The following is a 16,054-nucleotide window of genomic DNA, read 5'->3' as shown; positions in this document are numbered from 1 at the left end:
GCAGTGATTGTCTATTAAAATATGGTAGATTAAACATGGCAACACACAAGACTGGCAGATCCTGTTGAGAAATTACATTAGATATCCAAATGCAACATCCAAAATGTCCATTTGGCTCGCAGGCAATAGCACACTAGTGCTTCAAAATTATGATGGCCACTCAGTTCCACTCTGTCGCCAAGGTATTTACTGTCATTCTGCAGCGACTGACCTTTGGAAGCTGAAACAGTGATTTAAACAGGGAATCTGCATCCACCTGAACTGCCTCATTCACGTGATTAACTCTCCAGCTCAACTTCCTGCTCTCATAAAATATACAATAGCCATTACCCCTCTGACCGTCCAGATGTTTGGCCTAATATATTTTGGATGAAAATGGATATGACCGCAAATCATTCTCAATGATGCATACCAGCTGCTTCATGTCTTCAGCGAAAGAGGAGAAAATGATTAGGAGGAGGGTGGAGAGAGGTGAACATTCCTCCTCTCCTCTGTTCCTCCTCTCATTGCCTGCCGGTGCTTTCTAACACCCGCGATAGCAGCACATGTACAGTGAGGGAAAAAAGTATTTGATCCCCTGCTGATTTTGTACGTTTGCCCACTGACAAAGAAATGATCAGTCTATAATTTTAATGGTAGGTTTATTTGAACAGTGAGAGACAGAATAACAACAAAATAATCCAGAAAAACGCATGTCAAAAATGTTATAAATTGATTTGCATTTTAATGAGGGAAATAAGTATTTGACCCCTCTGCAAACCATGATTTGGTACTTGGTGGCAAAACCCTTGTTGGCAATCACAGAGGTCAGACGTTTCTTGTAGTTGGCCACCAGGTTTGCACACATCTCAGGAGGGATTTTGTCCCACTCCTCTTTGCAGATCTTCTCCAAGTCATTAAGGTTTCGAGGCTGACGTTTGGCAACTCGAACCTTCAGCTCCCTCCACAGATTTTCTATGGGATTAAGGTCTGGAGACTGGCTAGGCCACTCCAGGACCTTAATGTGTTTCTTCTTGAGCCACTCCTTTGTTGCCTTGGCCGTGTGTTTTGGGTCATACCCATCCACGACAACATTTTCAATGCCCTGGCTGAGGGAAGGAGGTTCTCACCCAAGATTTGACGGTACATGGCCCCGTCCATCGTTTCTTTGATGCGGTGAAGTTGTCCTGTCCCCTTAGCAGAAAAACACCCCCAAAGCATAATGTTTCCACCTCCATGTTTGACGGTGGGGATGGTGTTCTTGGGGTCATAGGCAGCATTCCTCCTTCTCCAAACACGGCGAGTTGAGTTGATGCCAAAGAGCTCGATTTTGGTCTCATCTGACCACAACACTTTCACCCAGTTCTCCTCTGAATCATTCAGATGTTCATTGGCAAACTTCAGACGGCCCTGTATATGTGCTTTCTTGAGCAGGGGGACCTTGTGGGCGCTGCAGGATTTCAGTCCTTCACGGCGTAGTGTGTTACCAATTGTTTTCTTGTTGACTATGGTCCCAGCTGCCTTGAGATCATTGATAAGATCTTCCCGTGTAGTTCTGGGCTGATTCCTCACTGTTCTCATGATCATTGCAACTCCACGAGGTGAGATCTTGCATGGAGCCCCAGGCCGAGGGAGATTGACAGTTCTTTTGTGTTTCTTCCATTTGCGAATAATCGCACCAACTGTTGTCACCTTCTCACCAAGCTGCTCGGCGATGGTCTTGTAGCCCATTCCAGTCTTGTGTAGGTCTACAATCTTGTCCCTGACATCCTTGGAGAGCTCTTTGGTCTTGGCCATGGTGGAGAGTTTGGAATCTGATTGATTGATTGCTTCTGTGGACAGGTGTCTTTTATACAGGTAAAAACTGAGATTAGGAGCCCTCCCTTTAAGAGTGTGCTCCTAATCTCATCTCGTTACCTGTATAAAAGACACCTGGGAGCCAGAAATCTTTCTGATTGAGAGGGGGTCAAATACTTATTTCCCTTATTAAAATGCAAATCAATTTATAACATTTTTGACATGCGTTTTTCTGGATTTTTTTGTTGTTATTCTGTCTCTCACTGTTCAAATAAACCTACCATTAAAATTATAGACTGATCATTTCTTTGTCAGTGGGCAAACATAAAAAATCAGCAGGGGATCAAATACTTTTTTCCCTCACTGTACATATCTCTCTTCTCTTCTTCTCTCGTTGTCTTTAATTATTCAAAGTGACTTAGATGTACGGGAGCTTCTTCTCTTAATTAATTACTTATGGATTATGTGTCAAGTCTTTTTGTTTGTTTACGGGACTCTTAATGACTTCCTGTTAAAATGTCTACACAGCTCCTCTTAACTTGATTAAAGAGACCTTACCCTCGGGTTGATTGACTAAATAGTATGGGATTCAGACAATGTGTGGATCACACCTTTGCACCATCTATACTGCTCTACACCCAGTCTACACCCTGCTACACCTAGTCTACATCCCCGTACACCCCGCTACACGCATTCTACATCCCTCTACAACCCTACACACCCCTCTACAGCCATCTACACCAGTCTACACCTCTCTACACACCCCTACACACCCCTACACCCCTCTATGCCCCACAACAACTCACCACACCCCACAAACCTATACACTTCTCTACACCCAGTCTAAACCTGTCTACATCCCTCTACACCCCTCTAAACCCCTCTACACCCCTCTACACCCAGTCTATACCCCTCTACACCCCACTACATTCCCCCTACACACCTCTCTACAGCACCCTACAACAATCTACTCCCCTCTACACCCTCTAAACCCACTATACCCCCCAGCCCTCTACACCCTCTAAACCCACTATACCCCCCCAGCCCTCTACACCCCTCTAAAACCCTCTACACCTCCCACAGCCTACTACACCAACAGCCCTCTACACCCCTCTACACCCCTCTACAACCATCTACACCCCTCTACACCCCCCACCCCTCTACACCCCCCAGCCCTCTACACCCCTCTACACCCCTCTACACCTAGTCAACACCCCTCTACACCCACCTAAACCCGACTACAACCCCATACAGCCTACACCCCTCTACACCCCCACTACACCCCCAGCCCTCTACTACCCATCTACACCCCACTACCCCCCATCTACCTACACCCATCTACACCCCTCTACACCCAGTATACACCCCTCTATAGCCTTCTAAATCCAACTCTACCCCCCGACCCCTCTACACCCCTCTACACCCAGTCTACAGTCGTGGTCAAACGTTTTGAGAATGACACAAGTATTGGTCTCCACAAAGTTTGCTGCCTCAGTGTTGATGATGGCAATTTGCATATACTCCAGAATGTCATGAAGAGTGATCAGATGAATTGCAATTAATTGCAAAGTCCCTCTTTGCCATGAAAATGAACTTAATCCCCCAAAAACATTTCCACTGCATTTCAGCCCTGCCACAAAAGGACCAGCTGCCATCATGTCAGTGATTGTCTCGTTAACACAGGTGAGAGTGTTGACGAGGACAAGGCTGGAGATCACTCTGTCATGCTGATTGAGTCAGAATAACAGACTGGAAGCTTTAAAAGGAAGGTAGTGCTTGAAATCATTGTTCTTCCTCTGTCAACCATGGTTACCTGCAAGGAAACCCGTGCCGTCATCATTGCTTTGCACAAAAAGGGCTTCACAGGCAAGGATATTGCTGCTAGTAAGATTGCACCTAAATCAACCATTTATCGGATCATCAAGAACTTCAAGGAGAGAGGTTCAATTGTTGTGAAGAAGGCTTCAGGGCGCCCAAGAAAGTCCAGCAAGCGCCAGGACCGTCTCCTAAAGTTGATTCAGCTGTGGGTTCGGGGCACCACCAGTGCAGAGCTTGCTCAGGAATGGCAGCAGGCAGGTGTGAGTGCATCTGAGGCGAAGACTTTTGGAGGATGGCCTGGTGTCAAGAAGGGCAGCAAAGAAGCCACTTCTCTCCAGGAAAAACATCAGGGACAGACTGATATTCTGCAAAAGGTACAGGGATTGGACTGCTGAGGACTGGGGTAGAGTCATTTTCTCTGATGAATCCCCTTTCCGATTGTTTGGGCCATCCGGAAAACCCGACCAATGCCTTTTCCAGCATGATGAAGCACCTTGCCATAAGGCAAAAATGATAACTAAGTGGCCCAGGGAACAAAACATCGACATTTTGGGTCCATGGCCAGGAAACTCCCCAGACCTTAATCCCATTGAAAACTTGTGGTCGATCCTCAAGAGGGTGGACAAACAAAAACCCACAACTTCTGACAAACTCCAAGCATTGATTATGCAAGAATGGGCTGCCATCAGTCAGGATGTGGCCCAGAAGTTAATTGACAGCATGCCAGGGCAGATTGCAGAGGTCTTGAAAAAGAAGGGTCAACACTGCAAATATTGACTCATTGCATAAACTGAATGTCATTGTCAATGAAAGCCTTTGACACTTATGGAATACGTTTAATTATACTTCAGTGTACCATAGTAACTACTGACATAAAGATCTAAGAACACTGAAGCAGCAAACTTTGTGGAGACCAATACTTGTGTCATTCTCAAAACTTTTGACCACGACTGTACACCCCTCGACACTCCTCTACAGCACTCTACACCCATCTACACCCCACTACACCTCCAGTACTCTACAACCGTCTACACCCCCATACACCCCCTACACCCTTCTACACCCCTCTACACCATAAAGCCCCTCTACACCACACTATAGCCCCCTACACCCTTCTACAGCCCTCTACACCAAAATCTATACCCCTCTACACCCTTCTACGCGCAGTCTACAGCCCTCTACAGCCCTCTTCACCCGTCCACACCCCTCTACACCCCTCTACACCCCTCTACAACTAGTCTACACTTCTCTACACCCCTCTACACCCCCCAAACCCATCTACACCACCCTACACCCTACACCCCTCTACGCCCCCTGCAGCCTACTACACCCCCCAGCCCTATACACCCCTCTACACCCAGTCTACATGAGTCTACACCCCTCTACAACCCTCTACACCCCTCTACAACCCTCTATACCCATCTACACCCATCTACACCCGTCTACAACCCTCTACACCCCTCTACACCCATCTACACCCATCTACACCCGTCTACAACCCTCTACACCCCTCTACACCCAGTCTACACCCCATACATCCCACTACACCCCACAGCCCTCTACACCCTTCTACACCACTCTACACCCCTCTAAACCCAGTCTACCCCAGTCTACACTACAACTCTACACACACCAACCCCCCCATACACCCCTCTACACCACCCTAAACCCCACTACAACACACTACACCCAACACTCCTCTACAACCCCTAAAGCCTACAACACCCCCAGCCCTCTACAACCCTCTACAACCCTCTACATCAATCTACACCCCTCTATACCCCCCAGCCCTCTACACCCGTCTACACCCCTCTGCACCCAGTCTACACCCCTCTTCAACCCCTAACCCTTACTACACCCCCATACATCATACATCCCACTACACCACTCTACACCCCCCTACACCCCCCAGCCCGCTACACCCCTCTACAACCCTCTACATCCATCTACACCAATCTATACCCCTCTACACCCCCCAGCCCTCTACACCCGTCTACATCCCTCTACAACGCACTACAACCTTCTACACCGAGTCTACACCCCTCTACAGCCGCCTACACACCCCTTCACCTCACCCGTCTACACCCCCCTAAACCCCACTACACCCCCAACACCCTACATCCCTCTAAGCCCCATATAGCCTACTACACCCCCCAGCACTCTACTACCCTATACATCCCTCTACACCCGTCTACACCCGTCTACACCCATCTATATCCGTCTACACCCCTCTACAACCCTCTTCACCCCCCAGCCCTCTACACCCATCTACAGTTGAAGTCGGAAGTTTACATACACTTATGTTGGAGTCATTAAAACTCATTTTTCAACCATTCCACACATTTCTTGTTAACAAACTATAGATTTTGTGCATGACACAAGTAATTTTTCCAATAATTGTTTACAGACAGATTATTTCAATTTTAATTCACTGTATCACAATTCCAGTGGGTCAGAAATTGACATACACTAAGTTGACTGTGCCATTAAAAAGCTTGGAAAATTCCAGATAATTATGTCATGACTTTAGAAGCTTCTGATAGGCTAATTGACATCATTTGAGTCAATTGGAGGTGTACCTGTGGATGTATTTCAAGGCCTACCTTCAAACTCAGTGCCTCTTTGCTTGACATTATGGGAAAATCAAAAGAAATCAGCCAAAAAATAATTGTAGACCTCCACAAGTCTGGTTCATCCTTGGGAGCAATTTCCAAACGACTGAAGGTACCACGTTCATCTGTACAAATAATAGTACGCAAGTATAAACACCATAGGACCATGCAGCCGTCATACCGCTCAGGAAGGAGACGCGTTCTGTCTCCTAGAGATGAACGTTACTTTGTTGCGAAAAGTGCAAATCAATCCCAGAACAACAGCAAAGGACCTTGTGAAGATGCTGGAGGAAACAGGTACAAAAGTATCTATATCCACAGTAGAACGAGTCCTATATCGACATAACCTGAAAGGCCGCTCAGCAAGGAAGAAGCCACAGCTCCAAAACCGCCATAAAAAAGACAGACTACGGTTTGCAACTGCACATGAGGACAAAGATCGTACTTTTTGGAGAAATGTCCTCTGGTCTGATGAAACAAAAATAGAACAGTTTGGCCATAATGACCATTGTTACGTTTGATGTGAAGCACGGGGGTGGCAGCATCATGCTGTGAGGGTGCTTTGCTGCAGGAGGGACTGGTGCACTTCACAAAATAGATGGCATCATGAGGAAGGAAGATTATGTGGATATATTGAAGCAACATCTCAAGACATCAGTCAGGAAGTTAAAGCTTGGTCGCAAATGGGTCTTCCAAATGGACAATGACCCCAAGCATACTTCCAAAGTTGTGGCAAAATGGCTTAAGGACAACAAAGTCAAGGTATTGGAGTGGCCATCACAAAGCCCTGACCTCAATCCTATAGAAAATGTGTGGGCAGAACTAAAAAAGCGTGTGCGAGCAATGAGGCCTATATAACCTGACTCAGTTACACCAGCTCTGTCAGGAGGAATGGGCCAAAATTCACACAACTTATTGTGGGAAGCTTGTGGAAGGCTACCCGAAACATTTGACCCAAGTTAAACAATTTAAAGGCAATACTACCAAATACTAATTGAGTGTATGTAAACTTCTGACCCACTGGGAATGTGATGAAAGAAATAAAAGCTGAAATAAATCATTCTCTCTATTATTATTCTGACATTTTACATTTTTAAAATAAAGTGGTGATCCGAACTGACCTAAAACAGGGAATTTTGACTAGGATTAAATGTCAGGAATTGTAAAAAAACTGAGTTTAAATGTATTTGGCTAAGGTGTATGTAAACTTCCCCCCACCCCTCTACATCATACACCCCTCTACACCCCCCCTACACCATACACCCCTCTACAATCAGTCTACACCCCTTTACACCCCTCTACACCCAGGGCCGGCTCTACCCTTTTTGGGGCCCTAAGCGAGATTTGGTTGGGGGCCCCTCCCCACCTTGTGGGCAAAGCATTTTAGTGACCCCCCCCCCCCCCCCTCTTGAAATGTATGTTTTAAAGTGAATTTCCTTTAAATCTCCAGTGCCTTGCAAAAGTATTCATCCCCCTTGGTGTTTTTCCTATTTTGTTTCATTACCTGTAATTTAAATGGATTTTTATTTGGATTTCATGTAATGGACATACACAAAATAGTCCAAATTGGTGAAGTGAAATTTAAAAAATCATTTCTTTCAAGAAATTTGAAGAAATAAATAATGGAAAAGTAGTGCGTGTATATGTATTCATCCCCTTTGCTATGAAGCCCCTAAATACGATCTGGTGCAACCATTTACCTTCAGAAGTTACATAATTAGGTAAATAAAGTCCACCTGTGTGTAGTCTAAGTGTCACATGATCTGTCACATGATCTCAGTATATATACACCTGTTGTGAAAGGCGCCAGAGTCTGCAACACCACTAAGCAAGGGGCACCACCAAGCAAGCGGCACCATGAAGACCAAGGAGCTCTCCAAACAGGTCAAGGGACAAAGTTGTGGAGAAGTACAGATCAGGGTTGGGTTATAAAAAAATATCAGAAACTTTGAACATCCCACGGAGCACCATTAAATCCATTATTCAAATATTGAAAGAATATGGCACCACGACAAACCTACCAAGAGCTGGCCGCCCACCAAAACTCACGGACCAGGCAAGGAGGGCATTAATCAGAGAGGCAACAAAGAGACCAAAGATAACCCTGAAGGAGCTGCAAAGCTCCACAGCAGAGATTGGAGTATCTGTCCAAAGGACCACTTTAAACCGTACACTCCACAGAGCTGGGCATTATGGAAGAGTGGCCAGAAAAAAAGCCGTTGCTTAAAGAAAGAAATAAGCAAACACGTTTGGTGTTCGCCAAAAGCCATGTGGGAGACTCCCCAAACATATGGAAGAAGGTACTTTGGTCAGATGAGACTAAAATTGAGCTTTCTGGCGCAAACCCAACACCTCTCATCACCCCGAGAACACCATCCCCAAAGTGAAGGATGGTGGTGGCAGTATCATGCTTTGGGGATGTTATTTGGCTAAGGTGTATGTAAACTTCCCCCCACCCCTCTACATCATACACCCCTCTACACCCCCCCACCATACACCCCTCAATCAGTCTACACCCATTTACACCCCTCTACACCCAGGGCCTGTTTAGATAGCTGGCTAGACTAATTTACCAATCGACATTTTTTTAATCTGACATGGCAAATTGAGTGACTGTCAGTGACTGGCATAAGAAGAGAAAAATTGCTGATGCACAACCAAATTTCGAACTTGCACTTTGTGTATTCTACTTTTCTAACACTCTTTTTTGTTGTTGGGTTGGGGGCCCCCTAGCGGCTCGGGGCCCCCAACCGCTTATGTCGCGTATGCCTGGAGCTGGCCCTGTCTACACCCCTCTATAGCCCTCTATACCCCTCTACACTTCAGATGGCTTAATGGCCAGATAGGCGATTGGTGTCATCCCGTTTCTAAGACTGGGTTGATTATTCCTCTTATCTGGAAATCTTTTGGATTAATCTACTTCAAAGGACTTCTCTAGGCCAGGGGGCTTTGTAGAATGTGGGTCTGAACAACTCCCATTTATCATCCATTTTAGAGTAAGCTGGATTTAAACGGTTGCCTTCATGTAGGCCTTAGAAGATAAAGACTGATGTGGATTATTCCTTGGGCAGGATTTGTTTCTTTTCTGTGTGGAATTGCCCTGCTTTGTGGTCTATGGCCCACACCTGCCTAGTGCACTGCTTCATCAGACCATAGGGTCTTCAGTATTGACTGCTCCAGCCCTGCCTCAGAGCGGAGGAAGGGAGGGATGGAGAGAGAGTGAGAGAGAGATTTGCTTAAAAAGTATTTATAGTTCTGAAACTCCCCAAGTCCATATACTATACCACCCTCACAACTCCACCAAGTCCATATACTATACCACCCTCACAACTCCACCAAGTCCATATACTATACCACCCTCACAACTCCACACGAAGGCAAGCCCCATCAGGTCTACCATGTGCCGATGTAGACAGAGTCTTAAAGCTGTAGTCTGGGAGAGAGGAGTGGGCGTTTCATAATAGCATCATGTGGTTAACAGTCAGAGACCCTCTGTTAACCACCCAACAGTGGTAGTTGTCATGTGAAGGTAGGATAGTCAGGAGTGATTAACTTTCCGCTGGAGTCCCACGTCTGTGGCAGTTCATAGATCAGTGCACTGTAGACCAAGCTAAAACATGCTCATTCCCTAATCAAGGACTGCATTTCATATGAGAGAGGAGTCCAGCCCAGTAGTTCTATCCACTCCAGCAGTGTGTAGGTGGTGGGAGAGGATCTTTAAGCAGCTCACTGAAGCCATGGTGGGTAGTACTGCAGAGTATCGACTGATGGGTCAATATTCCCAACTACTCTGGCTTAAGTGGACCTCGGCACAGTTCAATAAAGTACAGTTCTATCTGCAGTCTCTGTCTGGGTTGATGGCAGAGATTGATTGGGATGCATTTGTCACTGCTTGGACAGTTTAATAAAGGGTGGCGCAATCTGTCAGTTCAATATCCGGTAAGAAGTGTCACACTGATACTTTTTGGAGGACTGAGAAAAGTGCTTAACTAAAGAGTGACTGTCTGGGATGATATGAACTATCTAAATATATGGAAATATTGACAACTAGGCGACAACAAAATTGCTAGAAAATATATACATGTTCAAACACATGTTTTTAAATTTTCTCTCTGTGTGAGTCGAGGATATGTTTCTCTCATTCTCATTCATTCTCACGCTTCGTAGTGAAATGACATACAGTTCGTACGCCACGGACTGCAGAAGATTACATAAACCTGGGAGCAGAGGATAATTGATTCATCAACCTCAGCCATGAGCCACCCACAACTGGAACATGTAGGCTACATTATGCATGTAAATCATTATTACTGTAAACATGATGTGTGTCCTGAACCTTTGACTAATTTATTAGGTTACTGTGTCCCAGAGGGGAGGAGGGGGCATGCAGCGTTCAGTCGCCTGCAACATGTTAATTGCACAGTGGCTCCCTCCCTGACTGAGCACCAGTAGAGTTCAGGCTCTAGCCCACAGGGCTTTAGCTGTTCTTAGCCAGTCTCACTGACTCCCAGTACACTAAAGCACATGGCTCAGACCTTTTACTGCTGGAGGGACAAGAATCAATACCCTGGCCCACTCCACTCTTATCACCTGATAGATAGTCCACAACTCAATCATAACTAGGGAGCTGGAGGTCAGTGAAAACAAGGGTCTGTTAATGACTTGTCCTCGTCTGTGGGAGAGAGCAGTATCTTCAGCACTGAGAGCTCACCAGTAATATGTACTGTACAATAACCCAGTAGCATGTGTGGCGTGTGTATGTGTCAAACCTGTATCTATGTCCCTGAAATAAGATGGCTTTCCGCTCCCCAATGGCTCTGATGTTTCAGCTCAGGCAAAAAAAGCTGTCAAAACAGCTACCTCCACATCCTATAAAACATCATTTCCACTTTTCTCCAGCTTACACAGAGGCCTCTTCTCTCCGATCCTCTCTCCTCCTTCACAATCCTCCTCTCTCTGGACCAGGCCCTTGTGTTTTTCCTTCCTCACAGTGAATGTTCTCCTGTTGTCGGCTGCACTGATGCCTGTTAAGAAACATGGAGGGGCCATGGAGGAGCTGGGAGAAGCGCAATTAGCAGATTCCACATGGGCTCTGTGAACACAACACTGGGGGAAAGAGAAAACAAGGAGATGCACTTAGTGGCAGTGAGAGAGCCCAGCTCTCTCTGATCTCACTGTACTTGTTTGTCTTGTCAGTACTACTGAGCACCGGTACTGTGCACCACCTGGGTGACGGTGTAAATAACGCGCCGTGACAACGTCGACTGTTGTTCTCTCACTGCTCTTCCCTCACTGAGACAAGAGGGGGTTTAACACCACAAACTAGAGTCTGTTTCAGCCCAATGGCAGCCCAGTATTTAAAAGGTCTCCTGGACAACAGGTTTGTGAACTTGAGCTTTCTGGCTAAGACAACAAAGGTCCTTACAAGACCGTAATGTCCTCTGACTCAGAGTGAAGTGCTGGTTATTTTCAGTGTTATTAATTTCTATCCCTAACACTGAACTCAGAGGGACAAGTTGCAGTGATGGCAGCCATGTTAGTTCACATCATGAGTTTCCTCTCATTTTCTGATGTTTACCTGCTGTCTCCAGGCAGACACTGACAGGATCAGGCAGTAGATGAGACTGCTGACCTCTATCTGGGACAGCTCCCACATGGTGACCCTCACATCACCACAGCCACTCTCTGGAAGTGGCTACAGTCACACCTGCTGCCACACAGGCCAATCTCCAGTGCCATGGCTGATAGTCAGACAGTCATAGAGGGAGCGTGAAAGGAAGGAAAGAAGAGAGGGAGGGAGGGAGGGAAAGTCCATTACTCATCTCTCCTTCTGCCTTGTACTCGGTTTGCGTCTTTTGTACCTTGCTATTGTTGGGAGAGGATTTGAAGTTCACCAATGTGGCTGAGGCAGGGCTTTTAGATGTGGAGAGTGCAGTGCAGTGCAGCACTATAGAATCCTTTCTGGAGGTTATTTTTAAAGATGCATTTTTTCCTGGTCAAGGTGGGTCAGCTACAGTATCAGCAGCATGCTTATCTGTCTTGGAATCAGTCTGCAGTAAGGCCGTAGGCTGGAAGGCAGCTCCCCTCCCTCTCCTCTCCCTGTCCCTGCCTCTCCCACGTCACCTTGTTGTAAACTTCACAGACTATTTTCTGAGAGGAAATAACAAGGAAGGGACAGAGAGTCGAGGAATTAGGAGATCAGAAAGGGTTTCAAGAGGTCTTCTGAGATTTAGAGACAGAACAAGGAGGACAGAGAGAGGGAAAGGAAAGACAGAAAGGGAGCGAGAGAGATGGAGAATTGGATGAATGAGAATGTGAAAGCAGTTGGCTTCCAGAGTGTTTCAGTTGGATGACTAACTGGATCAGTATAACACACTGTTAATAAACATTGCATAGGCCCCTCCTCTATTAGGAGTTGTTCTATTGTTCGATCAGTGCTAATGTTAATTCAGCTCATTTAGACAATGAGATCTAGATACAGTAGCTATTAACCTCAGTAAAACAGGCCAACAATGAAAATAAATGGACAGCTAATGTTTTTCTAATGCTCTACTCTCTACCCTCTAAATAATAGTGTAGAGGAGATGCAGCTTTAGCACTATATATACTTTATACAGAAAAAGCAACTTTCAATGCCAAGTTTCAGTGTGGAAACAGAGGTAGATTATTAGACGTTGATTACATTAAACAACATTTGCCACTGAAATGCTGTCACACTGAATATAAAGTATTCCATATTCATGACACAGTGAGCTCCAAAATTATTGGGATAGTGACAAATTTTTTGTTGTGTCACTGTCCCAATGCTTTTGGAGCTCACTGTATATAATGAATAGGCCTCTCACAGTATATCTAAACATGTTTTTCATTCCCCTCCATAACCTTACTCTTGTTTTCACGTTGTTGCTGGCTTTTCCTTGCCCTACAATTTTTTCTCCCTTCTCTACTTATTCAGGCAAGCTGCATAAAACCAATTTTCTGACAGGCGCGTATGGATTGTGGCGATAATGAAATTGAAACAGCTGAGGTGAATGTTAAATGAGATAAGTGCAGATGGGGAAAGCATGTGAATGTTCAATCTCTTAGGCGGATGAGTGAAGCTTAGCCTGTGTTTTTTTTTACCGTCATTGCTCTTATACCCTCTGTGGGATGGGAAAGGCAAGCTGATAGGATACATTCAGTATGTTTTTAGAATGTTCTACAAGTGTTGAATTGTCTGAGCCTGGACCTGAGTCTTTTGAGGCCAATGGATTTCTACATTTTCTCTTTTGAACTCAGTACATAGTTTGGTCCCTGCTGTCCAGTTTGGTCCCACAGACTGTAATCTCTTCTCTCTGGAGACAACTACTCAGCTCTCCACCTTCAGCCGACCTTGGCTCAGCAGGAACAACCTCCACAGGTTTGTATTCAACCGGCCCCTCAAACCAGGATTACTCAGGTGTTCAAATAGAAACAGGCTTTCAGGAAGAAAGACTCAGCTCAGGGGGAGACAGTGTTCAATTTCCTCCGGAATAGCTTAACTAATCTCACTGCTTCTCTCTTACCATTCAGTGGCCTCAGGTCTCATGTAATAGCAGCTTTTGTCTGTGACTGACTTGCCAGAACCTTTCAAGGACAGGCATATGAATGCACACAGGAAATCACACAAAGTCTCCTTTTTTCAGTGTGTGTGTGCCAGGATTTGTACCTGTGTGATCTTCACAAATCTGTGTTTTTTCCATTTGTTTATGGTATTATTTGTGTTGAATATGGTCTGTATGTTGTCTAGCAGTGTGTTTTGTGTCTGCAGTGTTGGCCCATGTGTCACTGTGTTCTGGTGGCCCAGACAGACAGACAGACCTCTCAGCCTGCCTCAGTATTAACCAGCAGAACCATGACTCTCCATGGGCGGCCCTGGGGCCCTCACTGTGGGGGCCAGGGGACGACTGTCTCTCCTCTCTCTCCTCTCCTCTCCTCTCCTCTCCTCTCCTCTCCTCTCCTCTCCTCTCCTCTCCTCTCCTCTCCTCTCCTCTCCTCTCCTCTCCTCTCCTCTCCTCTCCTCTCCTCTCCTCTCCTCCTCCTCATGGCCCAGTTCTTCTGTCTGGAACAGGTGTTAGTGCTGGTGCTCTATCACTTCCCCCTACTGAATCATTCTCTATAATTAGCTAGCAGCCCACATACTGTAGTACCCTCACAGACACTCACACAACGTATACCTAATTAGAGGAGAATTCTCCTTTATTCTCTCTCTTTTATGTCTCCCTCCTCCCCCTGTTCCTTCATACCTCTGTAGAGATAGAAGGGGAATCTCTGCAGAGGGGGAGTGGTTTGCTGAAGGGAGAGATACAGAAAGCTCACTGTCGACTGCATACGTCTCCTCCCACACATACTCTCCAAAATCTGTTGTTTATTTTATGAAGAAGTGTCACTTGAATTATTTAGCTTTCATATGTTTCTTTTAAATACAATAGTTATCAGCACAGTCAGTTGTGATTGGGACATAGTTTTTTATTCTGGTGGAGGAGCTTAATTCATATTGTAGTAAGTCCCGTGTAGCTCAGTTGGTAGAGCATGGCGCTTGCAACGCCAGGGTTGTGGGTTCGATTCCCACGGGGGGCCAGTATGAAAATAAATAAATGAAAAAACATGTATGCACTAACTGTAAGTCGCTCTGGATAAGAGTGTCTGCTAAATGACAAAATAAAAATTAAAATGTAGTAATTCCCCTTTAAGGGATTATGATGCTTTTAACCTTAACGTGCTGTTGACCTCCTGTTTGCATATTAACGAAACAAACCACGTCCGTATTGTCAGACAGACATGTGCTGATCCAGGAATTAGATCAGTGTGAGGTAGACAGTCTGGACTAATGCCAACACAAATTGGATTATCCCCAACAGTATTCTGGAAGTATTTCATTGTCATGGGGCTTTCAGTATAATGTGATTAGGTTGTGATGCCCTTTGTTGAATGAGACTATTATCCAATGCTGTAGCTATGAGTTCATTAACACTACATTAACTTGTTGTTGTGCATGATATATGTCTTTAGGTTGACAGCTGTTGCTATAGCAGCACTGTCCTCATAAGAGCATAATCAAAGAGACTTTATATAGTTACGTGTTTAATAAACATATGTTAGACAACCACTCATCTTTTCGTGCGCACTTAGAGGCCCCACACAGTGCACCTCTCACCCACACGGTGCACCTCTCACCCACACGGTGCACCTCTCACCCACACGGTGCACCTCTCATCCACACGGTGCACCTCTCACCCACACAGTGCACCTCTCACCCACACAGTGCACCTCTCACCCACACAGTGCACCTCCCACCCACACAGTGCACCTCTCACCCACACAGTGCACCTCTCACCCACACAGTGCACCTCTCACCCACACAGTGCACCTCTCACCTATAACCCTTTCTCTTTTTATCTGGTCTCTCATTCACGTCAGGGCAGTTTGGTGTTTTCTGTTCTTCTGTTTTTCATTTTGCTCCTCCTTCTATCTGACACTTCTATTGCCACTGTGGAACAGAGCTTTCACAGGTCAAGGCCTGGAAACATCTTCTCTCACCACACGTTCACCAATCATATGCTGGAATTCCAGCTGATGGATTCTGAAATAAATGTTAATTATCTGTAATTTAATATACAGTGAGGGAAAAAAGTATTTGATCCCCTGCTGATTTTGTACGTTTGCTCACTGACAAAGACATGATCAGTCTATAATTTTAATGGTAGGTTTATTTGAACAGTGAGAGACAGAATAACAACAAAAAAATCCAGAAAAAACGCATTTGTCAAAAATTGATTTGCATTTTAATGAGGGAAATAAGTATTTGACCCCTCTGCAAAACATGACTT

At 45.5% G+C, this 16,054-nt stretch overlaps 1 pseudogene across 1 annotated transcript in view; it reads left to right on the top strand.

Moving 5' to 3' along the window:
• LOC311101974 (seizure protein 6 homolog) overlaps nt 1-16,054 on the top strand; it is a 126,314-nt pseudogene that overhangs the window by 68,654 nt on the left and 41,606 nt on the right. The gene's annotated exons all lie outside the window — the stretch shown is intronic.

The sequence above is a fragment of the Coregonus lavaretus genome (assembly GCF_964263955.1).
Source record: "Coregonus lavaretus genome assembly, chromosome: 26".
NCBI classification, from domain to species: Eukaryota; Metazoa; Chordata; class Actinopteri; order Salmoniformes; family Salmonidae; genus Coregonus; species Coregonus lavaretus.
Note: the sequence above shows the minus strand (reverse complement) of the source record. Positions and strands in the feature narration are given on the sequence as shown.